The sequence below is a fragment of the Protopterus annectens genome, chromosome 10.part0 (assembly GCF_019279795.1).
Source record: "Protopterus annectens isolate FY-2018-M chromosome 10.part0, PAN1.0, whole genome shotgun sequence".
In the NCBI taxonomy this organism is placed as follows: Eukaryota; Metazoa; Chordata; order Ceratodontiformes; family Protopteridae; genus Protopterus; species Protopterus annectens.
Window position 1 is genome coordinate 355,247,206 of NC_056744.1, and position 14,376 is coordinate 355,261,581.

Sequence of the window (14,376 nt, forward strand, 5' to 3'; positions counted from 1 at the left end):
AGTTTAAGCGGCTGCAATGGCAGCGCTTCCATATGGAGGCCTCCCTTAACTTGAATATAGCACCGAGAGGGCTGAGAGTTCTCACAATGCCCAGCTATGGATTGATTTATCCAGAATTACTTAGACGCTGGCAACTACTCAATCTTGAGTATAGTGCCAAATATATGAGGCTTGTTATAGAGTTTTTTCAGTCAGAAGAAAACAAACTATCACAAGAAATTATTAAACTACAATCTGATATTTTTAGTAAATACCCTGACAAAATAGTAGGTATCAGAATGGATATTCTTACTGACAATATTATGGGGTATGACAAGAGGCTTTCTGCCATCAAAGGCAGAAAGATACAAAGAAATTTAAAGATTTCCAAGAAGGGAATGTTTTTTCTTGGAGCAGAGAGAGGAATGAATCGAACTACAACATACAGCGTGCTACAGGAAGTGGGCGGAGTTCTGGTAACTTGACAGTAGTAGGTCACGCCAATATTGAGGCTTCCTCTTATGCGAGTGTGGTGAACAACATGAATGAGGAGTTATCAGTGCCAAGTACGTCTGGTGCTGCTCTGCCCCAGATGACACTTACTGACAAAAGTATAGTAATAAAGAGCAGATATGTCACAAAGACAGGAAATGAGGTCATAGGCAAACCAAAATTTTTTTGACTCCTCGCAAGAGCCTTAGTATGAATGAGCAAGACACAGAGCCATCAGGCTCCGTACAAGGACATTTTTTATTGAAAGAACCTCTTCCAATAAGACGCAGGTCAGGGAACCGACTGCTAAATCCATGATTACGACATCCACACAGCGAAGAGGAAGTAATGAGAACCGGCAAGAGACACAAACAGGTTTAGTATATAACATTTCCTCTATGACATTGACTGATGTGCAACTTTCTGTCTTGAATAAAGGTTTAACGTTTGTGCCGGCACAAAGAGTGGATTTGACATAGGTACTCAAAGACTTACGCCTATTTGGCAGGACACTTACTTTGAAAACTTTGTTTAATAATTGTGAATACAATGCCAGTATTTTTTAAAAAAAAAACAGTACATACATACTGCCTAATAACTCCACAATAGATTTGTTTATTGATATATGTGACAAGCAGATAAGGGAAAGACTAACAGACAGACATAATAAGAACTTTATTAATATGTCAGTCATAGAGACACAAGCACTATCTGAACTTAAACAAATCGCTAGTACTGAAATACAACCAGCAGATAAAGGGGGTGGAATTGTCGTCATTGATAAAGACAAATACATGGATTGTATGCTGAATCATTTAGGTGACACTAATACGTATGCTACATTATCTGCACAAATGCTAAAAGGTGTCATTGAGAAAGTACAGTTTTTAATATTTGATTTATTAATAACCGGTATGGTTTCAGAACAGCTTTTTGAGTACTTTAAGGTTAAATATCCTCTTGTGCCCATAATTTATGGTCTTCCTAAGATACATAAGAATATTTTAAATCCCCCAATGAGACCGATAGTTTCGAGTAGAGGCCGGTTCACAGAGCCTCTTTCAATTTTGTTTTAAATGAATGTCATACCATATTGAAAGATACTAAGTGTTTCTTGAATGAGTTGAAAGACTACATGGAGGTTATCAAGGGCCCTTGTTTGTTACTTTAGACATTGAGTCTCTCTTCACTGTTATCCCCAATGAATGGAGTATAGAGAATGTGAGGGAACTACTGTGTAGGAATAACATGACGACCAACAAAGTGACCCTCATATGTACATTGCTTGAGATCATTCTTGAACACAATGTTTTCATTTTTGGGAATTACTATTACATACAAAAATTGGTGTGGCTATGGGCACAGATTGTGCCAATAGCTACGCCAATATATCTTTGGCCAGTTGGGAGATTTATCATGTGCTTTCCAACAATATTTATTGTAATTGTATTAAATGGTACAAGCGTTTTGTGGATGATATTGTTTTTTGCTATGGCAAGGCACAGAACAGCAATCGAATGATTTCTTTCTTTATTTGAATCAGCTAAATGATTTTTTTTTAAGATTCACATATAAATATTCAGTGGTGGAGATAGACTTCTTAGATGTCAAGGTAATCAAAGATGACCTATGTAGGTGTCCACAACCATGTATAGGAAAAATGTTAGAACAATATTCTTTATCACAGCAGTATGCACCCAAAACATACCAAGCTAAATGTTCTTAAGGGACAGATTTTTTTGTGTCATGTGACTGCATAATGATGATAGTGAGTTGACAGATGCCCTATTTACTCTCAAACATTAATTTATGGAGAGAGGCTACAGTTGTAACATTATTGATTCGCAGATTGCTGAAGCCTGGCATGAAAGGAGAGGGAGATGTAAACCTTATTTTACGAATGACCTCCCTGGTAATGTAGACATGGACACATCTGCTACGTTTAGTACCAGTATCCTAGGAAGGAATGACACTACAAGTAAGATAAGGATGCCTTTGACCTATGCGAGTGACATCCATGTAGTTTGTGATGTCATTAGAAATAACTGGGATATTATCTCCACAGTACAGGAATTAAAAGTAGTAATAGATGATCAACCCAATTTTGTGTTTAGGAACAATAGGTCACTTAAAAAGTAGCTTTGCTACAGGTCTAATTCTATGCCTTTGCAGAATTTACCAGAGAGAACTGGTACATATATCTGTAGGAGATGTTTAGCTTGAACTCATGTACATATAGGTGGACAATTCATGCATCCTTCACTACGATTCAAGACAGAAAGTGCTTTCTATGCTGACTGCCGAACAAACAATTTAGTTTATTTTTGTTACTGTACCATGTCCTGCATTTTATGTAGGCAAGACCAGTGGTGCAGCAGTTAGCATTGCTGCCTCACAGCACGAGGTTCTCTGGTTCAATCCTCGGCTAGGATGCCTTCTGTGCGGAGTCTGCATGTCCTCCCTGTGGTTGCGTGGGTTTCCTCCGGGTGCTCCAATTTCCTCCCACATCCCAAAGACATGCTGTAGGCAGATTGGACACTCTAAATTGGCCCTAGGTGTGAGTGTGTGTGGTGCCTTCTGTGGAAGGTTGGGCGCCAGGCTGGCAACTCGACACTGTAAAACTCCACTGCCAATCATGAGCGGACAGATGATCCGCTGTGGCGACCCCTAACTGGGAAAAGCCGAAAGAAGAAGAAGAGGATATTGGAGCATCTGCGAGATATTAAGAATGGCAAGGGAAACCAGTGCTTTAGCTATGCACGTAGCTAAAGAAGGACCAAGGCATAGCTTTACATTTTTGGTGTTAGAAATCATGCACAGTACCATGAGAGGAGGTGATTTGGTTAATAGAACTGAATCTAATGAACAGAAATGGATTATAAGGTTTCGCAGACAAACCCCCAGGTCTGAATAATACAGTTGCTCTAAAGCCATTTCTCAAGGCTAGAGCTCTTAAACATTGACTTTTAATTTTATTAATGAATGTTTTTATCATTGTCATTGCTATGTAAGATTGTATTTGTATTAATTATTTTAGCAATGTGACACTTCTAGCAACATTTACTATATATTATATATATGTGTATACATATATATTTTTGGTAACAATCTGTTGCTTATATGTCCGAGATTATAGTATCATTCTTATTTATGTTTTTACCATTTTAATGTGTTAATATCACTTACCATGAGCTAGTTTTTCACTGTGATCCAGCACTTTAGAGGTTAAATATGTATTTAAGTCATTCGCCTAGTTGATTGGCTCATTTGAATGTATAAAAGCAAGTTTTTATGCTATTTCTCATTCTAGGCTGATGAAGTGGATGATATCCATGAAAGCACTCACTTCTTTTTCATTGGAATAAATTATTTTCTGATATTTATTCAGCCGTGTGGAACCAGTGTGTTTTTACTCAACTTATCACATTATTTGGTTCCTTTATCAGTTTCAGAGAATTTTTGTCTTGCTAATTCTGGAGATAGCTTGTTCTCAAACTCTATTGGATCACTCTTCCAACTGAACTAGCAGCCCTTTCTTCTACCCCACTTTTCAAGAAGCAATTAAGAATCTTCCTTAAAGCCCAATGGCTTTGCCCATGCACAAATCCTGACTGACACTCTCCCCTTGCAGGACCATTCTTTACTCTCTATCTTTAACATGCTATTTCAGGTGCTCTGATATTCTCTCTTAATTCCTACTGTAGTAGCTCACCTCCTAAGGTTTGGTAAACTTTATAAACATTGCTACCCTCAAAAAAAAAAAAAAAAAAAAAAAAAAAAATGTATTAATCCTTTTACTTAAAATTTTTAACTTATTTAGTCGGGTATGTTACTGTAATAGTACTATATAAATGTTCCTGTATTTGAAATGTTTTACCTGACATTATCTGTATTGTATATGGTCAAGATTTCTGTCTTGTAAATTGTCTTAATGTGGAGCTTTTCTCCTCGGGCCTCTGCTGAAAATGGACATACATCCAGTCGGACTATCCCTGTCAACAAATGTAAAATAAAAAAATATATTGATCTACTATTGTAATTTACAATCTGTGGAGGTTTTCTCCCTGGGCCTCCTCTGAAAATAGGTTCTTGCATATTTGGAATTTCCTGGTAAATAAATGTCAATAGATAAACAATAAATAAATATTATACTCCAAAATGTCTGTCAGGGGACTGTCATATTGATACAATTTTGTATTTCAGTCTTTGTTATCCTCCCAAAACGGAGTTTGTATCCTTATAATATGACACAGCCTAGACATCACAAAATATTTTTTTTCCATTTAGTTACAGTGATAGTGCTGTGAGTCATTAGCTTTCAGACGGTCTGTGAACACAGAGTTCATGCTTCATTTTAGCAGTTACTCTGATCTTAGTTTATATTAAGCTTGTAAAAGCCTTGCACAGTCAAGTTACATTTTCCCCAGCACAAAAGAGATAAAAAGGAAGGGTTTTGTTAAGTGCTCAGTGATGAAGTCCTTTAAAGAACATCTGCACCTTTTCCTCCACATTCTTGCTAGGCATGAAAAAAGCTACTAATGCAAATGACAGCGGGTTACAGTTTCTGATCCTATGCTTAATTCTGTAATTTATGGATAAGCAACACTTCACCAACCAAAATTACGCAGTACTTGACAGTTTATGTAGTATTGCATTATGGCAAATGTTGTTCTTCAGACAAATAGTTCTCCAAGTAACTAATTCTTTGGAAGAGTTTTGTAACTTTATCTGTTTCCATTACTTTACAGACCTCAGTAAGAAAAAAAAGCATCATGATATACAACTGTAAGCACTACTAATTAACTGTCTGTTGTCTATCCTATGTTAAGCAGGCTCAGACAAAATCCTCTATGATAAAAATGTTGATTTGAGCAAGAAAAAAAATTATAGGACCTTCATGATGTGTAGCAAAGAAACAGGTGGAATTGAAAAAAAAAAAAAGAACTGAAGGATTTCTGGGCACTAAGTAATGTGTAGATGATATTACAGGAGTAAAACAATAACTCTTACTATTTTACTTCCAATGCATCTTTTACAATTAAATTTCAAGTTAAACACCTGATGTTAAAGCTGTGAATTTGAAAAAATGAAGATCATAACATGTTTTGTTGTCTTAGTTTCACTAACTGCCTACTCTGTTTTTCTTTTTTGACCATTCCTGCAAAAAACAAGTAATGCTAGGTATTGGGTTTTGATTTACATATACCAGCAAAGTGTTATGGGTAATGAAACAACATATACACTAGTCCTCTTATCATCTGCATGTCTGCTGGTGGTATACATGCGCCTGCTGAACTGCTAGCTAAAGTCTACATTGTTGGTATTTTAGCAGATATCACAATGTGCTCTGAGAGGCTCTTACCCTGGAAACACTGAATTGTGTGAACCAACCTGACCCCGTGGCATACTGGAACTTGCCCTGCTAGCAAGTAATCATTGTATATTAGCAGATATTACAACATTCTCCGCGAATCTCCTACCCTGGAAACACTCAGTTGTGTGAACCAACCTGACCCCGCAGCACACTGGAACTTGCCCTGCTAGCTAGTAATCACTGTATGTGTCACGTTACAGGTTTATTTTTCAGTAATCTCTGTGTCCATTTTGTGAAGCACAGCACATCACCGGGAAGCTCAGGTTCCCCGCACACAACATTTCCTGTTAACATCTCCTTTTCAGCCCTTACCCGTCTGAAGGGGTAAAATCGTGGTTTTAGTTTCCTTTGTTTCCCATACTGTTAGTCTCTTCAACCTACAGAACTGCCCATTCTATTACATTGTACACTTTATTCTCCACTCCCTTTCAGCTGTTCTTTTTAACATTTGTTAAGTTAACCCCTATTTATCACTCGGTTTTTTTTCGCTAGCTTGCCATTTCTTTCCCTCTCTCTATAATTTACACAGAACATCTTTTTTCAGCCAAATAGACCCAGCAGTTTAGTTCGGCTCAGTTTCTTACCTCTGTGATTGTTTTTGTAGAACACAGCATACCCACTGATTCTGGTCCAGCTACTTTTAATGATTCTCCTTAGATTTTCCTATTAGCCCCCCTCCACTTCCCATGATGCACTGCAGGTTTAAAACTACTTGGTGCTCCATGTCCATTTTTGCAACACACTAGTCCTCTTATCATCTGTGTATCTGCTGGTGGTGGGTGTGCATCTGCTGAACTGCTTCCTAAAGTGTACATTGTTGGTAAACTCCTGTCTCATATGTATTTTTTCTTTTTTTTTTGTTTCAGTTAATACTTTTGCCATTGCACCGCACAACATGGCACTGTATTTGTATTAGTGATGTCTCAGCCACTGTTCCACATCCTTCTGTAATATGTTTGTAATGGTGCTGTTTAATGGTGACACAAAATTGTATTGTTTCTTCACCCTACTGTAATGTGCTATTGACTGATGCCTTAACTCACTGCATCTTTTCAAGCTTGTTTTTCTAGTTGCAGCAGTTTTCTTGTGACTATAACTGCTCAAGGCTGTTCGTCTGGTATTGTTTGTTGCTATTATGTCCTATTAAAACTATGCTATGTGCTGCAAATAAAGCTTTTAAAGTATGCTCCATCTCGAACCTATATGCTGTGTTTTACAACTGCTCTAACCTGCTAAGTACATCACACTTATGAGTATTCCATATAGCACTGTAGTACAGGACTGCTTTTTCTGTGTGTGTGACTATGGAGTCTATGTATATTGTCCTGTGGTTGTAGTCGCACCAAGCTCCCAACTCCCTTTATCGTCACTATTTATCCTTCCCCATCTCGAGTCTTGCTTTTTCTCCCTATTCCTCCCCCTTCTGGCTCTCGACTCCCTTTATCTTCACTATTTATCCTTCCCCATCTCGAGTCTCGCTTTTTCTCCCGATTCCTCCCACTTCTGCCTGTATAATATCTTATTCTAACGCTTCCTCTACAGCAGGTCCTTTAACTAGCAGCGTATCACTGTATGGATGCATTCCCCTCCTATTCAGCCTCCACCTTTACCTCTCTCGTTACCATTTCTTTTGTACACTATTGTACTTTCCTTCTACCTTATTTCATGTGTAATACTACTTACATGTCAGTTAATATTTATAATGCTTTTTCCCTCTAAACCCACCTAACTTATCTTCTCTCTCCCCTTTATATACGTATTTTAGCAGATATCACAACGTGCTCCCTGGGTATTCTACCCTGGAAACACTCAGTTGTGTGAACGAACCTGACCCGTGGCACACTGGAATTTGCCCTGCTAGCAATTAATCACTGTATATGTCATGTTACAGGTTTATTTTTCAGCAATCTCTGTGTTCATTCTGGGAAGGTTCCCCCACCCACTCACCATTTCTTGTTAACATCTCCTCTAGCCAGCCCTTACCAGTTTGAATGGCTAAAATCATAGTTTTGTTTTCCATACTGTTAGTCGTTTCACACTACGGCACTGCCCATTCTGTTACATCATACACTTTATTCTCCACTCCCTTTCAGCCTTTCCTTTCAACATTTGTTACGTTAACCCCTGTTTATCACTCTGTGTTTTTTGACAGCCTGCTGTATCTTTCCCTCTCTCTGTATTTACACAGAACATTTTTTCAGCCATATAGACCATACCAGTAGTCCAGTTTAATCTGACTCAGTTTCTTACCTCTCTGTTTTTGTAGAATGCAGCATACCCACCGATTCCAGTCCAGCCCACTCTGTTCCCCTACCCCATTCCCATCCACCCTCTCATTCATTACTTTTACACCTAAGTGAACCATTCCCCTTACCTAACCCACCAATCATCACTCTCCCCCTCCCTTCCACACCCGCCCACCTCAGAGCTCCTTTCATCCACTCTCTCCCAATCATCTATAGTTATCACAGCTCTATAACAAATACCATAATACAGCTCCCTCCCCTAACATCTCTAATCTATTCCCCTATTTTTCATCTCGTACACCTACTTCCCCTATTTTTTTCCTTTTCCTTCATTTCTTGCCATGATGGTGTTCTACCACTCATTACACTACTACACAATTCTTGGCTGCTTTCTTTATGTAGCCTATAATGCCACAGGCTTCCATAATTATAAATTCAAACACTGTCACATCCCAGCAATCACACACACCACTCCTCTACTTCAAGTACAACCTTATAGTCACATCAGCCCTCATCTATGCTACAACTGCAGCTCTCTTCCCCTTCAGACATATACACTATACCAACCCCTCAGCTCTCCATTTACAGATATAACCGACTGATGAACAAACTTAAAAACCTAATACTGCACTTCCTAACACACATTAAACTATGGGCAGGCAGACATCCCAACACAGCCCTCCCCCCTATGACTTCCCTCCTAATCAACAACACCTCCCCGACTCAACTTCTACTATAACGATCCAAAATCTCATGGACACAACTCTATTTACTCCATTACCCATATCTCAGATCTACCAATAACCAATTTCAATCTTAGAAGCTTTGTAAATAAAATTATTGAATTCCATGCTACCATGGCCACCTACTCTCCAGACATAGCTGTCATAAAAGAAACCTGGCTAAAGCCCCACATCAAAGACTCAGAAATAACACCAAAAAGTTATAATATTATTAGACGTGGTGATGTAGCAATTATGTTTAAACAATCTCTTAAGGTAAAAAAACTAAATTGTACTGTCCCAGTCATCCCCAGCACTGAAATACTAATCACATGCCTGCAATTTAATCCTCACAAAGCCAGTAATATTATAGCAGCCTACCTGACCCCCGGTAACAACCTTCCCAGCATAGAATCCCTCCTGTCTTGGTCTGCTTCCTCTTTCAACCAAGAAACTATCATCTTAGGTGACTTCAATTTCATCTGGCTCTCCTGCTTCTCCAACTGTCCTACCAACTTTATTAACCTATACAATTTCATCCAGACTATAAGCTGTCCCACTTGCACTGACAAGCATTCCAAAAAACAGTCTCTACTTAACTGCATATTAACCAACAAGCCAAAGCTGGGGTACCAAGCTGGCTCCCTACCAGGCACACTTAGTGACCATGCCCCAACATTTCTAATAAGAAAAATAATTCAATCCCAAGCTTACATACCCTTTCAAATGCACACGGAGCAAGCAAAATTTCTACAGATACATTTAATCAACCACTACAATGTTGTGACTGGTCCCCATTAAAAAAACTGAACCTTGACCTTGCAGTGGAATACTTCAACAGCAAATTCCTTGACATCATAAATAACCTTGTTCTCACCATGAAAATACACTCCAAATCCAAACAATTACCATGGCTATCTAATATCACAAAACTTCTAGTTAAACAAAGGGCTAGAGCCTGGTCACTGTATCACACCACTAAAGACAAAACTGACTTCTCCTTATATCAATAATTAAGAAACCAGCCTAAGAAAAAAATCACCAACAATAACAAAAAATACTTTAAACCTGCCAATAAAATCACTTGCACAACCTGAAAAAGTTTTGGCAAAATATTAATCACCTCCTTAACCCTGGAAAAACAGCCACCCCTACCCCTTCCACTTCTAATACTTCTGAGCCCTCAGTCTCACAGTTCAACTCTCCCTTCATTAACTATCACCTCCCTCCTAGACAGATAACAAAACCTGCCACTCTCAGTTCTCTCCCCTACCACTGAGAACACAAACTCTCTCCTTTAAACCCATTCAAATTACTTACATAAAAAACTGCTTAGTAAACTAAAACCCTGCTGTCTTGCTGCTGACCAAATACTCAATGAACTCCTAAAAGTAGCTGCTCCTTCCATGACCTACCCCACATCCATCCTAATCAATCGCTCTATCTCCGAACAGTATGTGCCTCACCTATGGAAAATTTCTCACATCATTCCACTTCACAGGGGCTGCCCCTCTGGAGATATTTCAAACTACCAACTGATTGCCATCCTCTCTCTCATAACCCAAATTCTAGAAAAATATATATACCAACAGCTTCTGAATCACCTCACCAAACGTACTATCCAGCTCACAGCACGGTTTCAGACCTAAACATAGTACAAACACAGCACTAATAACCTTTATTGATATTATTCATCACCTGAGAAATGAAGGACAGTTTGTCTCAGCAACTTTCCTGGATATGTCAAAAGCCTTTGACACTGTATCCCACTAACTGCTACTCAAAAAACTTGCATCATACAATCTAAATTCATCAACCCTAACATGGTTCCACAGCTATCTGTCTAACTGACAAGAGGCTACAAAATGGGAGAACATACTCCCCCACTACTACCAGTCTCCACTGGGTACCCCAAGGATCCGTACTTGGTCCCCTCCTCTTTGTCTTATTTACTAACAAGCTAAATTCCACCACTCAACTTGCTACCATCATCCAATATGCAGCCGATTTCACTCTTATCTGTTAAGCCCTCTCCCCCCCAACAACTTCAACACAAAATGCAAAAATCCTTCCAGGACATTGAAAATTACCTCTCTAACCATCAACTCATCCTAAACCCAAACAAGACTAAGTTAATGATCTTCTCAAACAAATCGACCAAGCTCAGTTCACTACTTCTCTCTATTTACTCCTCTAATGGGACAAAAATTGAACCTACTAATCAGACCAAGCTCCTAGGTGTTACAATAGATGACAGACTAAAATTTGATTAATGTATCTCCGTAACAATCAAAAAAGTCCATACCAAACTTGACGCTTTGTATTAGGCTAAACTATACCTTACTCACCAAGCCAGACTAGCCACAGCTAGATCTCACCTACTATCTACCCTCCTCTACTGCTCAGCTATTTTCACCAACCTATGTAAGGCTGACCTTAATAATCTAGAGTCCTGCTATAACAAAATAGCTAACTTTGCAGCCAGTCATCCACATAAAACCCATCACTGCTCCACTCTTTAGCAACTCAACTGGCTGGAACTTCCCAACCTGTTAACTCTAAACCAACTTTCCTTTGCAGACAAAGTCATACACAACCTCAGTAACTGCCCTGCACTTTGAGGCATGGTCCAACCTAACAAACTGCAGATCCCTTAGGTCTTCCAACAAACTAATGCTAAAAGTTACCCAATCTCACAACTACCATGGTAACTACCTCTATTCCAATAAAATAGCTAAGGTCTAGGATGCTCTTCCTCAGCACATCCAAAACAATCCCAACATTTCTTCATTTAAAAAAAAGCCTAAAATACTATCTCATTGGCAACTGGCTCTGCCCTGTATTTCAGGTGGCTAATTTTTCTCTCTCCTATTTTTCTTCACAACTCTCTTCTCATTCACATCTCTTCAGCACCTTTAAGGGGGGGTCTATATTATGTGATCAAATATTTGAACATGTAATAGTCTATCCATAATAATTAAACCGCCACAATGTCGAATGGAAAAGAAAAACCCAAACAAACCATTTAAATGTTCTATTCAGGGGGGCAAGCCCCCCTGCACCCCCACACCCCCCACTACTTAAATATACCAACTCCGAGATCGCACTACAGTGCAGACAATGGAAAACTTCCATTTCTGCACTGTACGGAGATCTCCATTGATCCGTTCGACATTGTGGCGGCTCGATTATTACATGTTTGAATATTTGACAATTTGATCATGTAATATAGACCCCCTTTAAGCAACTAAGGCTTGTATCACATGGCTGGATCTCATTTGTTTTAAATTTTCTGATAGATTTTGATTATTTCCACTTAATATCTCGGTATTATGTTTACACCTTATATTTCTATGTATTATGTTATACTATATGTTTCACAATTATTTGCTTTCTTAGTAATTTTTGTTACTTCCAGTTAATACTAGTTTCACAATTACTTAATTTCCTAACAAAATTGTTACTGTACTGGAGCTTTTCTTCCCAGGTCTCCACTGAAACCGGACTACTTGCCCAGTCGGACACTACCTGGTTAACAAATGTAAATAAATAAATAACATGTTTAGCTGTGCAGCAACTTAATTACATCATGGTTTTGCCAACAAATCATCACATATGCTAATTTCAATGTAGGGTGCTTCTGCTGTGATATATAGCTGACTTCTCTTACTGTGCTGCAAGACTCTTTTGTAGCTGCAATTAGCAAAGAAATATAATAGCTTACTCTAGAAGCTTATTAGTGTGGCAGCACAGATGATTAAGGCTCTAATGTGCCACTTACTTTAGTTCAGTGGCACAGAATTTGATTTCTTCGTCCATTTGTCTGCTGTGTGGCTCTGAACAAGTCACTTAACCAGACAGTTCTCCATGGGCAGTCCTGAAAGGGACACTTGTGTCTGGTGGACGTACCGGCTCAATAAATGTCTAAAATATAATAAAATTTAGGCAGTGACGCATTGGGGGCTCAGTCTTTTATAAGGGCAAAGCAGCAGCTTTCAATTAAAATAAGCAAATAATTACAGGTTCAGTGCTCAACAACAAAATGAAGTGCAAAAATAACTTACTTTTTTGCATCAACAAAAAACTGTATAATCTGGTACTGCATATGGTAAATAGGTTACATGTATCTCTAAGGGTTTATTACTTACCCTTTCTAGGGAAATTGCACCAACATACTTTAACTATACTGTAGGGTTGAGTTTTCCTTTAGGATTTATGGAAAGAGTATCTGCACAATTTTAAATCAGTGACTCACTGGGCAATAGTTTTTTGCAGCCTTCTAAACAGACTTACATTGCCTCTTTCTGCTTTAGTTATAGTGAGTGATGAAATGTTCATTTTGCGAAAGAGTAAACGTCTTTAAAGTATCATCTTTTGCTTACTCATTTTTTCAGTGACAACAGAGCTGGATTCTCTGTTTACAGGAAGCCTGTAACTTCATAGACAACAGTTTTTTAGCCCCAGTGGGCTGAAGCAATGACAACTACAAACCCCTTGTCATAGACATTTTTCTCGGCCAGAATCCAGACATTTGATGCAAGGAGTGTGGAGACAAATTCTTAAAGAAACATGAGATTTCATGTCAGACCTACATGGGTGTGTGTTGGACAGCACTGAACTTCAAAATAACGTGAAAAAAACAGTTAAGTCATGGTATAAAAGCGAGAAAACAGCTAAGTCATGGTTTACTTAAATACAGCTTGTATATGAACAATACTTAAAATTCATTGCTGTAGGGAAAAAAATACAGTTTGTTATGAGGAAAGCCGTGTTTAGGCCTCCACTGAAAATGGGACATTATCCCCATTGGACTTTCTTGGTAAGCACATGTCAAATAAATAAAATGTAGAGGTCCTTCAACAGTCTCCTAACGGTAATGGAGAAGTAATAATGCCTGCTTCAGCTGCAGTCTCAAGATCATTATCTGTTAACTACATCTTTAGAATACTAATACAAACACCATCAACAGTGGGAAAGGGATTTTTCTTTACTTGTTATATGTCAGGTGACTGTGGGATTTTTAGCGCACACTTTTGAATCATGGCCTAACCCAATGAATTAAACAAATATATTTTGGTTGTACATACATATATATGGCAAGAAAGAACAAAGGATGGCTGGCCACATACCACTCTTTTTATCAGGACAGTGGAGATGTCCAAAGGAAAGGTAACATCAGGTCCTCCTCTGAGGAGGAAGGGTGTTCCGCTCCAAATGTATGGCTACATATCAAATCTCAGCTTATGACAGAGTTCATTAAAATTATGATTACAATGGTGAACCAGTTAATAAACATTTAGTGCTAAGAGAGAAGTAGAACAGTCATCAATAGACAGTAATAACCAGCACCTTTTTTCCCAGGAGAAAGATGTGATGTAGTAACTATTTCATCAATGCTGGCATGGAAGAAAAACTTTCCAGCAGCCGGAGAGACCAAAAACCATCACTTACAGCTGTTTGGTGCAAATCTCGCAATGTTAGAAAATCTGGTTTACATAAACTACTACACAGCAAACCACATCCTGAAAAAAAATATATTACATCAAACACTTTAGTTAGCATT